The sequence below is a fragment of the Pan troglodytes genome, chromosome 15, assembly GCF_028858775.2.
Source record: "Pan troglodytes isolate AG18354 chromosome 15, NHGRI_mPanTro3-v2.0_pri, whole genome shotgun sequence".
Lineage (NCBI taxonomy): Eukaryota > Metazoa > Chordata > Mammalia > Primates > Hominidae > Pan > Pan troglodytes.
The window spans coordinates 100,108,065-100,122,980 of record NC_072413.2 but is presented as its reverse complement, the minus strand read 5'-3'; positions in this window follow the sequence as shown (position 1 = coordinate 100,122,980).

Genomic DNA, 14,916 nt, shown 5'->3' with positions numbered 1-14,916 from the left:
AGGACACAGCCAAACTGTATCAGGGATATTCAACTTGGAACTACTGTTACATACAACATGGATGAATCCCACAGACCTAATGCTGAGTGGACATAGCCAGACATGAGAGTACGTATTGTGTAATTCCATCTGTATGAAGTTCAGAAATGGACAAAACTAATCAATGGTGTCAGAATGTTGGTTATCTTTGAGGGAGATATTGATAGGGAAGAAACATAGGGAGCCTCTGGGGTGCTGGAAAGTCTGCATCTTGAGCTGGGTGTTGGCTGTAAAAGTGTATCAAGTATTACACTTAGGATTTAGCACTTTATGTAAATTATACCTTAATTTAAAAAGTTAAAAAATTCAGCTGTCCAATAAAAATTAAAATAAATGAAATGCAATCCACATAGCCCTGCTAAAGTCAGGAAGAGAATGACCACTATCTCCACTACTGTTCAACAGTGTATTGAAAGTATTAGCCAAAGAAATCAGATAAGAGTTACAAATGAGGGGCTGGGCTCAGTGGCTCACACCTGTAATCCCAGCACTTTGGGAGGCCGAGGTGGGTGGATCATGAGGTCAGGAGTTCAAGACCAACCTGGCCAACATGGTGAAACTCCGTCTCTACTAAAAATACAAAAAATTAGCTGGGTGTGGTGGCAGGCACCTGTAATCCCAGCAACTCCAGAGGCTGAGGCAGGAGAATCGCTCAAACCCAGGAGGTTGAGGCTGCAGTAAGCCAAGATCACGCCATTGCACTCCAGCATGGGCAACAAGGGCAAGACTCCATCTCAAAAAAAAAAAAAAAAAAAAGTTATAAGTTAGATGTGTAAAAATTAGAAAAGAGAAGTTAAAAGTTTTACTATTTGTTAATGATAGGATCAATATTTACAAGGCCCAAGAAAATCAACTAAAAAACTGCTATTAATAAAACAGTTTTTAAAAAAAGAATTCAAAGCTAGGCACCATGGCACAAGGCTGTAGTCCTAGCTTGAGGTATGAGGATTGCTTGAGTCCAGGAGTCCAAGTCCAGCCTGGGCAACAGAACGAGGCCCAATTTTTTTTTTTTTTTTTTTTTTTTTGGAGACAAGGTCTCACTCTGTTGCTTACGCTGTAGTGCAATGTCATGATTATGGCTCACTGCAGCCTCAACCTCCCAGTTTCAAGCAGTCCTCCCACCTCAGCCTCCCAAGTAGCTGGGTCCACAGGTACATGCCACCACACTTAGCTAATTTTCTAAAATTTTTGTAGAGACATGGCCTCGCCATGTTGCCCAGGTTGGTCTCAAAATGGTCTCAAGCAATGCTCCTGTTTTGGCGTCCCAAAGTGCTGGTATTACAGGTGTGAGCCATTGCACCTGGGCTTCAAGGCCCCAATTCTAAAAAAAAAAAAAATTTTAAGAGAGAATTCAGTGAAATGATAGGGTATACAATTACAGAAACCAGAAGCCTTTATACACACAAAGACACAAACAGTATTACAGTGAGCATCTTCATACGTGCCCTCTTATGGATCCTTGTCAGAACTTCCCTTGGGTCTGTGCTCAGGAACAGGATTGGTGGGACACAGCGTTCCCACATTCTTCATTTGACTGAAACTGCTAGGTGGCTCTCCAGAACAGCCACACCAGCTGTCACACCCACCAGCATCCTTGCTAGTACTTGCCATATCCCCTACATATCCTCTGTGCTTGTGGAAAATATGCTTCTGCAAAACCAGGGGCTAGGCCAGGAGTGGTGGCTCATGCCTATAATCCCAGCACTTTGGGAGGCCAAGGCAGGTGGATCATGAGGTCAAGAGATCGAGACCATCCTGGCCAACGTGGTGAAACCCCATTGCTATTAAAAATTCAAAAATTAGCTGGGCATGGTGGCGTGCACCTGTAGTCCCAGCTACTTGGGAGGCTGAGGCAGGATAATTGCTTGAACCCGGGAGGCAGAGGTTGCAGTGAGCCGAGATCATGCCACTGCACTCCAGCCTGGCAATAGAGCAACACTACGTCTCAAAAAAACAAACAAACAAACCAAAAAAAACCGGGCTAAACCAAGAAAGAAGCAAGCATGAGATGTAGGAAACAGGGATTCTAACAGGGAAGTGGTGAGAGGAATCTCTAGGCTGTGCGGCAGGCCAGGGTTGGGGCACTACTGCTTCCAGACTCCCCGCCCTCGCCTCCTTAAAGGGCTCAGGATATGAGGAGGAACTGCCCATAGGCTTAGTTGAAATTATTGTCATTGACAACAGTTCTTCTGTCTATAAAGTTTGAGTATTTGTGCCTTCTCTCAGTATCACTGTATATCATCCCCTAAGCAGTAGATCTATGCTTTCTTTGTTCTTCTTGCCCTAAGAATAACTTTAAAGACCTTTTTTATTTTCCTTAGAATTTCTGGCAAATTACAGCACAGTCCTCCTGACAGTATTTTTCAGGATTGTGTCATTCTTCAGGATCCATCTCTGATTATACTTCCCTTCATCTATATTTTGCCCATCCTCTCAAAACATTAGCTCAACAGGGTGGGCGCAGCGGCTCACACTTGTAATCCTTGCACTTTGGGAGGCCGAGGTGGGTAGATCACCTGAGGTCAGGAGTTCAAGACCAGCCTTGCCAACATGGGGAAACCCCATCTTTACTAAAAATACAAAACTCAGCTGGGCGTAGTGGCAGGCGCCTGTAATCTCAGCTACTCGGGAGGCTGAGGGAGGAGAATCGCTTGAACCTGGGAGGCGGAGGTTGCAGTGAGCTGAGTTGTGCCACTGCACTCCAGCCCGGGCGACAGAGAGAGACTCTGTCTCAAAAAAAAAAAAAAAAAAAAAAAAAAAAATTAGCTCAACAGGGAGCTCAGGCGGGCACACTGGTTTCCATTACTACTTCCCTCTTTTCATCTTCATCATGATTATTCATGATTGCATAATCAGGATTTCTTTTTAAAGAAGCTCCCTACTTGATATTAGCTGACAGAACAAAAGGTTCTTGATTAAATGATGGCTCTTCCCTGCTCACTGAAAGTCAAAAGCTAACAAAATACTTTGATCAAAAAATGGATTTTGATATCCATTGTTATGAAAATAGTGAAAAACTTCCAGGAGTAAATGAATAGTTTTGTGGACAGATGCTTTTAGTGGTCAAGAACCATTGATTGAGAGAGCTGTTTCTGAACAAAGAACTGGAAAAGCCAGGCTCTACCAATACACAATGTAAACGTAAATGAACCACACTGCAGGCACCTACTTTCACGGAACTCTCTCCTCCTTTGCCTGAACCGTTTCAACAGCTTTTTTTTTTTTTGAGATGGAGTCTCACTCTGTCGCCCAGGCTAGAGTGCAGCGGCACCATCTTGGCTCACTGCAACCTCAGCTTCATGGGTTCAAGCAATTCTCCTGCCTCAGCCTCCCGAGCAGCTGGGATTACAGGCGCATGTGCATACCACCACACCTGGCTGATTTTTGTATTTTTAGTAGAGACAGGGTTTCACCGTGTTGGCCAGGCTGGTCTGGAACTCCTGACCTCAGGTGATCTACCTATCTCACCCTCCCAAAGTGCTGGGATTACAGGCATTAGCCACCATGCCCGGTCTCAAAAGCTTTCTAATTGTCTCCATGTGTCCAGACTTGTGACCCTCAAATCCAAACACAGCCATGAAGATCTACCTAAAACACAAGTCTCAGAATGAATGACCTTCCCTGTGGACAGAGAACACACTCCCCACTGGCAGGCAAGCCCACACCTTGCAGATGCAGGCCCTGTCTCCCTTGCAAGCCCTCTTCCTGCATAGCTCCATGCCTACCAGCTGTGCTCTAGCCACCGCTAGCACCTACCATGCTGATTCTCACCTTTGTGCCTTTGCACACACGGTCCCCTCCATCTGGCATGCCTTCTTCCACCCTGACCCAGGTTGTTCCTTACTACTCAGTTCAGGCGCCATTTGCCTTTGGGAAGCCTTTTCTCGTCCTCACTGTGCCCCCATAACTCCCTGAGGCTATTTTACATCAGGGTATACAAGTACATGTTCTTGCATCTGTCTTTCCAACAGTGAGCTCCCAGGACGAGGAACTGGGTGTTCTTTGAATCCCCAGCCCTAGCAAAGCCCCTGGACATTGTAAACTAGATCAGTGTTTGTTGAATGAAGTTTGGTTTTTGTTTTTGTTTTTGTTTTTTTGAGACAGACTCTCACTCTGTCGCCCAGGCTGGAGTGCAGTGGCACGATCTCACTCACTGCAATCTCCACCTCCTGGGTTCAAGCGATTCTCCTGCCTCAGCCTCCTGAGTAGCTGGGACTACAGGGGCGTGCCATCACGCCCGGCTGAATTTTTTTTTTTTTTTTTTTTTTTAAGTAGAGATGAGGTTTCACCATGTTAGGCAGTATGGTCTCGATTTCCTGACCTCGTGATCTGCCCACCTTGGCCTCCCAAAGTGCTGGGATTACAGGTGTGAGCCACTGCGCCAAGCCAAGAATGAAATCTTGTCATTTGCGGCAACATGGATGGATGGGAGGTCATTATGTTAAGTGAAATAAGCCAGGTACAGGAAGACAAATACAACATGTTCTCACTCATATGTGGGAGCTAAAAAAGAGGTAGAGAGTAGAATGATGGTTATCAGAGGCTGGAAAGGGAAAGGAGAGCGAAAGATGAGTCGAAGTTGGTTAATGGGTATAAAAATACAGTTAGAAGGAATAAGTTCTAGTATTCAAGAGTACAGTAGAGAAATCAGTTAATAATTTATATGTCTCAAAATAGTTACGAGACAGGAACTGTAGTGTTCTCAGCACAAAGAAAAATAAGGAGATGGATATCCCAATTACCCTGATTTGGTCATTGCACATTACATACATGCATCAAAATATCACGTGTAGGCCGGGCGCAGTGGCTCACACCTGTAGTCCCAGCACTTTGGGAGGCTGAGGTAGGCGGATCACTTGAGGTCAAGAGTTTGAGACCAGCCTGGCCAACATGGTGAAACCCTGTCTCTACTAAAAATACAAAAAAATTTAGCCGGGCGTGGTGGCGCATGCCTGTAATCCCAGCTACTCGGGAGGCTGAGGCAGGAGAATCGCTTGCATCCAGGAGGCAGAGGTTGCAGTGAGCCAAGATCTTGCCGTTGCACTCCAGCCTGGGCAACAGACTGAATGAGACTCCATCTCAAAAAAAATATATCACATGTACCCCAAAAATATGTGAACTGTTATACATCTATAATTTTTTTAAAAACCAACTCCATTCATGATCAGTATCATTGGCTCCTAAGAGGTTGTTTGGAACAAGGCTGCTGATGAGATTCATCCAAGTATCAAACCCACATTAACAATTTCTTTTTTTTTTTTTTTTTGAGACAGAATTTCAATCTGTCACCCAGGACAGGGTGCAGTGGTGCAGTCTCAACTCACTGCAACCTCCGCGTCCTGTAATCCGAACTCAGCTCACTGCAACCTCCACCTCCCATGTTCAAGTAATTCTCCTCCCTCAGCCTCCCAACTAGCTGAGACCACAGGCGCACACCGCCACACCTGGCTAATTTTTATATTTTTTTGTAGAGATGGGTTTTTGTTTTTTTTTTTTGTTTTGAGACGGAGTTTTGCTTTTGTTGCCCAGGCTAGAGTGCAATGGTGCGATCTTGGCTCACTGCAACCTTTGCCTCCTAGGTTCAAGCAATTCTTCTGCCTCTGCCTCCCAAGTATCTGGAATTACAGGCATCTACTGCCATACCCGGCTAATTTTTTGTATTTTAGTAGAGACAGGGTTTCACCATGTTGGCCAGACTGGTCTCGAACTCCTGACCTCAGGTGATCCACCCACCTCGGCCTCCCAACGTACTGGGATTACAGGCATGAGCCACCACACCCAGCTGAGATAGGGTTTTACCATGTTGCCCAGGCTCATCTCAAACTCCTGGACTCAAGCAGTCCATCTGCTTCAGCCTTCCAAAATGCTGGGATTATGGCATGAACCAATGCACCTGACCTCTACAAAACATTTTTCTTAAAATTAGCCAGACATGGTAGTGTGCGGCTGTAGTCCCAGCTACTCGAGAAGCAGAGGTAGGAGGTAGGAGACTCGCTTAAGCCCAGCAGGTTGAGGCTGCAGTGAATCATGATCATGCCACTGCACTAGAACCGAGACCCTATCTGAAAAAAAAAAAAAAAATCAACTCCCACTTCTGCTTTTTTTATTTTTTATTTTTTTTGAGACTGAGTCTCGCTCTGCTGCCCAGGCTGGAGTATATTGGCACCATCTTGGCCCACTGCAACCTCTGTCTCCTGGGTTCAAGTGATTCTTGTGCCTCAGCCTCCTGAGTAGGTGGGATTACAGGCACGTGCCACCATGCCTGGCTAATTTTTTTGTATTTTCAGTAGAGATGGAGTTTTACCATGTTGGCCAGGCTGGTCTCAAACTCCTGACCTCAGGTCATCTGCCCACCTCGGCCTCCCAAAGTGCTGGGATTACATGTGTGAGTCACTGCACCTGGCCCCCCACTTCTTTTTATTTTGTTTCTTTTTTGGGGGGTCTTACTATGTTGCCCAGGCTAGGCTCAAACTCCTAGGCTTAGGCAATGCACTCCCCTTGGCCTCCAAAGTGTTGGGATTACAGGCGTGAGCCACCACTCCCGGCCTTGAGTGCTTATTATGTACTATATTTCCCCATATTTTATCTAAAGTTAGTCTCTAGAATAATCATAGGAAGTAGACATTACTATTCCCATTTGATGAGAAACTCTCACAAGTCGTATGTGTGGCAGAGCCTCTTCTTCATACAGAGTGTGGAACAGGGAACTCGTGTCATTGATGCATTTAGCTTACTTTCCTAAGGGGCTTTCATGGGGGACACTTCCCCTGGATTCAATTTTCCCCTTAGCCACTAACTTTGAAACCCAACCAGAATTCCAGACCCTTCAGTGCAGCTCTCCTGCAGTTGGTTGAGTCATTAGGATAAGTCTGAATGGAGCCTGGAATAATAACAACTAAGTTCTAGTTTTTGCTGCAGGCCCTCTAGCCCAGTCCAAGAGCACCTGGCCACCCAGAGAAGCACTGCTGGAGTGGGGAATTAGGCCATACAGCATCCACAGAGAAGCCCAGCTCCTTACTGGGACCCTGGTCCATTTTCCAAGTTGAACTTCCTGCAGGAAGAGAACATATCACATATTTTAATCCATTTGACAGTCACAGAGGAAGTCTAAGGAAGCCAGGGCATGCCTGCTTGGGGCTGTCCAAGTTCATCCTCTGCCGCCCTATCTCTGTTATGTTTGGTTTGGAAGTCCAGAAGATTGTGTTTATGTTCCCAGCAGGGCACCTGTTAACTGGTACCAAGAAAAGGCCCAAGTGTTTCTCTGGCATCAGTTGGTGTCTGGATCCACCACTCTACTCTGTCTCTGGAAACAGCCCTTCCACGTCTCTGCATTCCCTGTCACCATGTCACTGGCCTTCAGACAGAGCCAAGGTGCAGAGCAACACCTCTACAAGGATCTGCAGCCATTTATATTGCTTAGGCTACTGGTAAGTGGACTAAGGTTTAAAATTACTATCCTAAACATTTCTAGCTAATGTTAACCATCCATCCAACCAACCAGTGGTTGGAGTCACAGAAAGCTAAAACAATGTCACTCTCTTTATTGTTTATTCCCTGCCTACCCATCCACTGCATTGACATCTACTGAGGGTCCACTACAGGCCCAGGCAATGTCCAAGAGAGTCCCAGGTCCCTGCCTGGAGTGCATGTGACAATCATCATAATACAGGGCTATAGCGCATATATGACAAAGTGCTGTGGGAGAAAAGAGAAAGACAATCCAATCCCTTGGGCTCCCAGAAGAGGTGGCTTGTGAGCTGCGCCTTGAGCACCCACTCACGGAGGACAGCATAAGCAAAAGTGGGGAGGAATGTGGGCAGGAGGGGCGTGAAGAAGCAGGCAGTGGGGTTTGGAGTGACTGAACCCTAGGAGGGTGGTGGTGGCAAGAGATGACGGGGGAGTGTTGGAGGGGCCTGGGCAGGCTATGCTGAGGAGTTTGGGCTTGACCCAGAGGTCACAGTGAACCACGGAAGGGGCTGAGCATTGAAGGAACAGTCACACTCAGTGCCTTAGAACGTCACTCTGGCCTCTGGTTAGACACAGTGGGTGGAACATTTGCATTCATCTGTGTTCCTTCTGGAGCCCTGCTAATACGGCAGTGAACATTATATATGTGTGTATCTCATGCAGCCACAGGACAAAAGAATGAGAGAGGAGAAAGCAGCAGGGGAGAGAAGTGAACCAAATTTTGAATGCTGGGAGCAGATGGACAGGTGGTGACTGACCTTCCCTCAAGCATCTCTAGAGCCACAGCCCCCAGCCGGCTGTGTCCAGCACGTGGTAATTTATTGAACAAGAATGGGAGGTACTAAAATACTGACTAGAAGCTTTGTGATTTGTGGGTAAGGATACAGGAATTTCATTAGAGCCCGTCCCGCCATGTCAGAGTTTATACGTCTTTGAAGCTGGTCAGTTTCTTTAGAGAGGAACTTCACAGATGAGGAAATTGAAGCACATGGAAGTCAAGTAGTCTCTCCAAAGTCACATAGAGTGATAGCAGAGCAGGGATTTAAACTCATGGCCAGTAAATAATGAAAATATAGGATTACTAATCAAAGAAATGCAAATTAAAATCAGAGCTGGGCATGGTGGCTCACGCCTGTAATCCCAGCAGTTTGGGAGGCCCAGGCGGGCAGATCACCTGAGGTTGGGAGTTTGAGACCAGCCTGACCAACATGGAGAAACCCTGTGTCTACTAAAAATACAAAATTAGCCGGGCATGATGGTGCATGCCTGTAATCCCAACTACTCGGGATGCTGAGGCAGGAGAACCGCTTGAACCCGGGAGGCGGAGGTTGTGGGGAGCTGAGATCGTGCCATTGCACTCCAGCCTGGGCAACAGGAGTGAAACTCCATCTCAAAAAAAAAAAAAAAAACCAGACTGGAAATTTTGTTTTTTTGAGACAGGGTCTCACTCTGTCGCCCAGGCTGCATTGCAGTGGCCCAATAATAGCTGACAGAACCAAGCCCTGAGAGAATTCACTGTGAGCCTGACGCTCCTAACACTGCTATCCTTCCTCAAAAACCACTGGGAGATTTACCAGCTGTTCGGTTTTAAAGAGAAAATTTTTACATAATAATTGTTTTGAATATTTATAGTTCTTTTTTTTTCGAGACAGAGTTTTGCTCTGTTACCCAGGCTGGAGTGCCGTGGCACAATCTCAGCTTACTGCAGCCTCTGCCTCCCTGGGTCAAGCTATCCTCCCCGCTCAGCCTCCCAGTTAGCTGAGACCACAGGCGCATGCCACCACTGCCTGGCTAATTTTTGTATTTTTTGTAAAGATGAGAGTTCCCTATATCACCCAGGCTGGTCTTGAACTCCCGGACTCAAGCTATCCACCCAACTTGGCCTCCCAAAGTGCTGGAATTACAGACGTGAATCACCATGCCCAGCCTACATTATAATGTTATTTTTGGAATTTTAAAACAGAATTTAGAAGAGATACCACTAATGACAGGAAACCCAGGGTCCCTGTGAGAACGGAGGGACATCAGGAAACCCGCCGCTGGGCAGTAGCACTAACGGGCTGACACTTGGGAAACAGAAGCAAGCATGAAGTGTCCACCTTCTCACTTAGTAAGAACATCAGCCACTGGCCTTCGTAAAGCAGAGTGTTCTTCACCAGCCCTAAACACACGTGTCACATTTAATTAGCTAGCTGTTTTAATGTGGGGAACAAGATTGAATGTTGACTGAAATGCAATGTTAGGGAGTTCTCTCTCCTGCATTTTTTTCTTTTTGAGACGGAGTTCCGCTCTTGTTGCCCAGGCTGGAGTGAATGGTGCGCTCTCGGCTCACCACAACCTCTGCCTCCCAGATCCAAGTGATTCTCCTGCCTCGGCCTCCCGAGTAGCTGGGATTACAGGCATGCACCACCGCACCTGGCTAATTTTGTGTTTTTAGTAGAGATGGGGTTTCTCCATGTTGGTCAGGCTGTTCTCGAACTCTTGACCTCAGGTGATCTGCATGCCTCGGCCTCCCAAAGTGCTGGGATTACAGGCTTGAGCCACCGTGCCCAGCCTCTCCTGCATTTTTAAGTGAAATACAAAATTGTTGAAAAGGTTTTCAATTTATAAGCAGCATGCTGTATGCTGTGGAGTGCTGCTTGGAATAATACATTATGAAGTAGCTTAGAAATTTTTTTAGTTGGCTATTATATATCCCTTAGCCACTCGAAGTATGAACTTAGCATTATGATTTGCCACAACTTTTTAATTGGGACTGGGACACATCAGTTTATAAAACATTTGCATAATGCTTGCCTGCTCTAACTTTGGAGAAGGTACAGGGTGTTTGCAATGTGTGGAGGTTTCAGCTCATTCTTGCTCAGTTCTACTTAATAATCCACTTCTACCCTAGCTTTTCTGTCCTCTAATGAAAGAGTTTAGAACTACATTAAGATAGAAATGGCACCTGGTCCAACTGTCCCATCCCTACTCCTCATTTTACAGACAACAAAACTGAAGCTTGGCCAGGCACAGCGGCTCAAGGACTGTATCACTTGAACCCCGGAGGCGGAGGTTACAGTGAGCCAAGATCGTGCCATTGCACTCCAGCCTGGGCGACAGAGCACTTTGGGGGACCAAGGCAGGCAGATCATGAAGTCAGGAGATCGAGACCATCCTGGCTAACATGGTGAAACCCTGTCTCTACTAAAAATATAAAAATTAGTGGGGTGTGGTGGCACATGACTGTAATCCCAGCTACTCAGGAGGCTGAGGCAGGAGAATCACTTGAACCAGGGAGTCGGAGGTTGTGGTGAGCTGAGATCACGCCACTGCACTCCAGCCTGGCAACAGAGATAGACTTTGTCACAAAAAAAAAAAAAAAAAAAAGGCCAGGCGCAGTGGCTTAAGCCTGTAATCCCAGCACTTTGAGAGGCTGAGGCGGGCAGATCACAAGGTCAGGAGTTGGAGACCAACCTGGCCAATATGGTGAAACCCCATCTCTATTAAAAATACAAAAATTAGCCGGCCGTGGTGGCAGACGCCTGTAGTCCCAGCTACTCGGGAGGCTGAGGCAGGAGAATCGCTTGAACCCGGGAGGCGGAGGTTGTAGTGAGCCGAGATCACGCCACTGCACTCCAGCTTGGGAGACAGAGCGAGACTCTGTCTCAAAAAAACAAAAAAAAAAGAAAAAGAAAAACAAACCCGAGGCTTAAAGAGAAGAGACTTGCCCCCAGGTCAGTCAAGGAGGAATAAAGAAGCCAACACTCCCTCTCCCTGGAGGTGGCAGGGAGGGAAGGCATCCGGAAGGGATAATGTTGACCTGTCTCCTAAAGGAGTGGCCATTTTCCAGGGAAGAGGAACAGCATGAGAGCAGAGGTGTGAACTAGCCGGGTGCTGGGGTAGGAGGGCCTTTTATTGCAGGGTTTGGAGATGAGGGCAGAAGCTGACAGGACCAGGTTATAGAGGACCGGTAGGCCCAGCCCAAGAGTCTATAAGGAAGTCTGCACTGAAACTCACAACCCATTCGTGACAAGGTGGCCTGATCAGGGTACCCACTACCTGGTCAATTGGCCACATAGGCAATTCCTGACAGCCAGGTGATCCCTGGCTCAGTGTAGACAAAGGAACTATCAGCTCCCCTACCAGGCAGGAACATCACATCTGCTCATTCCTCCTCTAGTTTCAGTTTTAACCCATCCCACCTCGAGGGGTATCTGAGGATAAACAAGCCCTCTGGGCACTGGACGGACCAGCTAGGCCTGTTCTTCCACTGGCTGAACCAGAGGTTGCCCTTGGGGGGACTCAAAGGCCTCTGCTCTTGCATTGGCCAAGACCAGAACAGGAGCAGCAGTGGAGGGGAGAGCCAGCCTGCACCCACCCCCACTTTGTACCCACCACCCTATAGTCGTAAGGGAGATCCTGGGAGGTTTTGGGGAGGAGCAGGGAGGGCTGTCCACAATCCACAATCCCTGGCTCTCTCTACCTTAAGACTCAGCTTGCTTCAAATTTTCCTCTTTTTTTTTAACCCTCCATTCTTTCTTCTTTAAAAAAAATTGCTTTTGCTGGGCGCGGTGACTCATACCTGTAATCCCAGCACTTTGGGAGGCCAAGGGGGGCGGTTTATCTGAGGTCAGGAGTTTGAGACCAGCCTGGCCAACATGGAGAAACCCCGTCTCTACTAAAAATACAAAATTAGCAAGGTGTGGTAGTGGGCGCCTATAATCCCAGCTATTCGGGAGGCTGAGGCAGAGAATCACTTGAACCCAGGAGGTGGAGGTTGCAGTGAGCTGAGATCACTCTACTGCACTCCAGCCTGGGCGACAGAGCGAGACTGTGTCTCAAAAAAAAAAAAAATTGCTTTCTTCTCTTACACAGACAGTTTCATTCCCACTCCATGAAAGGCTAGAAGCTTTGCCATGAACTTTTCAGGGTGAAACATTAATGATGGTGATCTATACTGGAGGTCACATAATTCTCACTTTCCTGATTCTCCCATACACAGGGAATAACGAAAAAATGAAATTCCTAAACTTCAAAGCCATTTCCAACTGGAGGCCCCATATACAAGCAATTAGCTGGCCAGTAGGTGGCGCCAAAGGTTAATCACGGCCTTTGGGTGAAGGGTTCCCATTTGGTCCCGCTGGAAAGCAATTCAGTTATCCATTCAGCACACATAGATGGCTGCGTGCCATGTGCTGCGTCTTGAGATGAGAAAGACAGAGTCTAATTTCAATTCACACCAGGGACTAAGAGCTGTGGAGGAGGCATCCAGAGTGAATTTGGCCAGAGCAGGTGATTTCCAAGCCAAGCTTGGCAGACACGTATTTGCCTGGAGAAGGGCATCGCAAGAGGTTCCAGGTGCATTTGGAGAACAACCCAGCATGGAGAGATGATCAGGGGCAGACCGTAGACCCTTGGGCTGCTGCAGTAATCTGAGTGAATGAAAGGGAATGCTGTAATGTTGAATCTGAGGGGCCCTGAGTGCACTTAGCAGGATCTGCTGCCCCTGGAGGCTGGAGGGAGGGGCGAGAGAATGGAGCTGCTGTGAACTCGGAGGAGGTGAGGCTGGAACAAAACCAGAAAACAATGCAGCCACATATTCTTGGTGCACACCCCACCCCTACCTCCCTTTTCTCTGTATCTATTTCTCTGCCATATTCTTAAATCACCAGGTCCCCTGGTCAGGTCTGACCATGGTGCCCCATTAGGCTGCCTTGGGGAACTCAGGTGGGTTGTGGGCAGGGCTGGAGGTGCCTTGGTGACATGTGGGTGCCCAGCATTCCAGGTCTGAGAGCACCAAGATCAGGCATGGAGATGGGCACAGGAGGGGGCCTCCCAAGGAAGGTGTGTGTTGCAGGCAGAGGTGGGGTCAGCCAGGCCCCGGGATTTGAATACCAAGAGAGGGACTACAGGCTCAGTGTCCTGGGAGCCCAGGGGTTTTCTGCACTGGGAAGTGGGCAGATGAAAACGAGAATGTAGAATAGATAAACCCAGCAAGACCCAGCTGGAAGTGGAAATGGTGTGGGGCCCTGAGGGCCTGGATCAGGGCAGGACCCTAAGCACAGAGAGAAAGAACGTTTTAAAGGAAAAATCCACCAGACTTGTCAGCTGTCAGAATGTGGGGGCTGAAGGCAAGAGATGAGTCAAAGATGACTCAGAAGATTTGAAGGTGAGTTCAAGGGAAAATGGCAGTACTTTGGGGAAGGAGTTCAAATTCGTGTCCAGGACCCCTGGTTCTGCTAGGAGACAGGAGCATGCCCAAAGGCATCCCACTTGTTTGTATGTTTCTGGCCTGTCCCTCCCCGACTAGAACAGAAGTTCCTGAGGGAGCTGCCTCTGCTCTGTCAGTTCTTTGTGCTTTACTCAGAGGGGCTCACGCACATCTGTCCCCTGCCTGACTCAGAGCAGATGCCAGGGGATGCAGACTGAGGCTTCCGCAGGAGGGAGGCTAGTGAGGCCTGCAGGTGAGGGGTGATAGGGAAGAAAGAGTCCCGCCACCCCTCTCCCACAGGTGCTCCCACACCCAAGCACCCCCAGGACTGGACCCTCTCACAGGCACAGCCTCCTGTCCCCCAGGCCTCTCTTCCTCTGAGATCCCAGGCTTTCTGGCCCTACTGAGACTGCCATCCTGGGAACCGTCTTTGTGCCCATCCATGCCTGTCCCATTGCCTTCCTTCTCAATACATCCCTTCTACCACATTCCTGCTCATGTTCCCAGCATCCTGTTCATTGGAGGCCCATCCACGTGGATGCGCAGCAGACACTGTGGTCCAACAAAGGTGACACTGAACCATTGGCAAGGGTCACCTGCCATCATCTGCCTGAGCCCTATGTTCCCCTGGTGAGCACAGCCTCACCCACCCGGGAGCCTCTGGGGCTCCTGTGCTTCACCCTGTTAACTCGCTCCCCTGACCTCTCCCAAGTTTGCCCCTGCTACACCCACCAACTCTTCAGGGACAGGCTCTCCTCAGGTCTCATTGGAAGCGTGCTTCCTACACGCCACGGTCAGAGTGGATGCAGGTCAGACTGCAGCTCCTGGGAAGATGCCACAATGCCTCCTATGATCTCCAGGCCACATTTCCAGTCCCTTGGCTCCTGCCTACCTCTGACTTCAGCTCCAGTGGCCAACCCCTGCCCCAAGAGGGGCTCCGTGTCCCCCTACCCACTGCACTGAAGGAATTTTCCAGCCTCCATTTTCTTTTTAATTCTTGCCTTCTCACTGTTCCCTGGCTAACTCCTAGTATTCCTTCTATATTTCACCGCAGACCCTCAGGGCTCTTGCAAACTCTGTTCCCTCCCTCTCCTGCATGCTCTTCCCCACACTCCCTCCCCATAGCCAGCACCTGCCCTCCTCAGTGCATGGGGTGCCCCTCACCATCCTAGCACTCTTCAAGAGTTTCTAAGTCCACATATTTAGGTGGTGGGGGC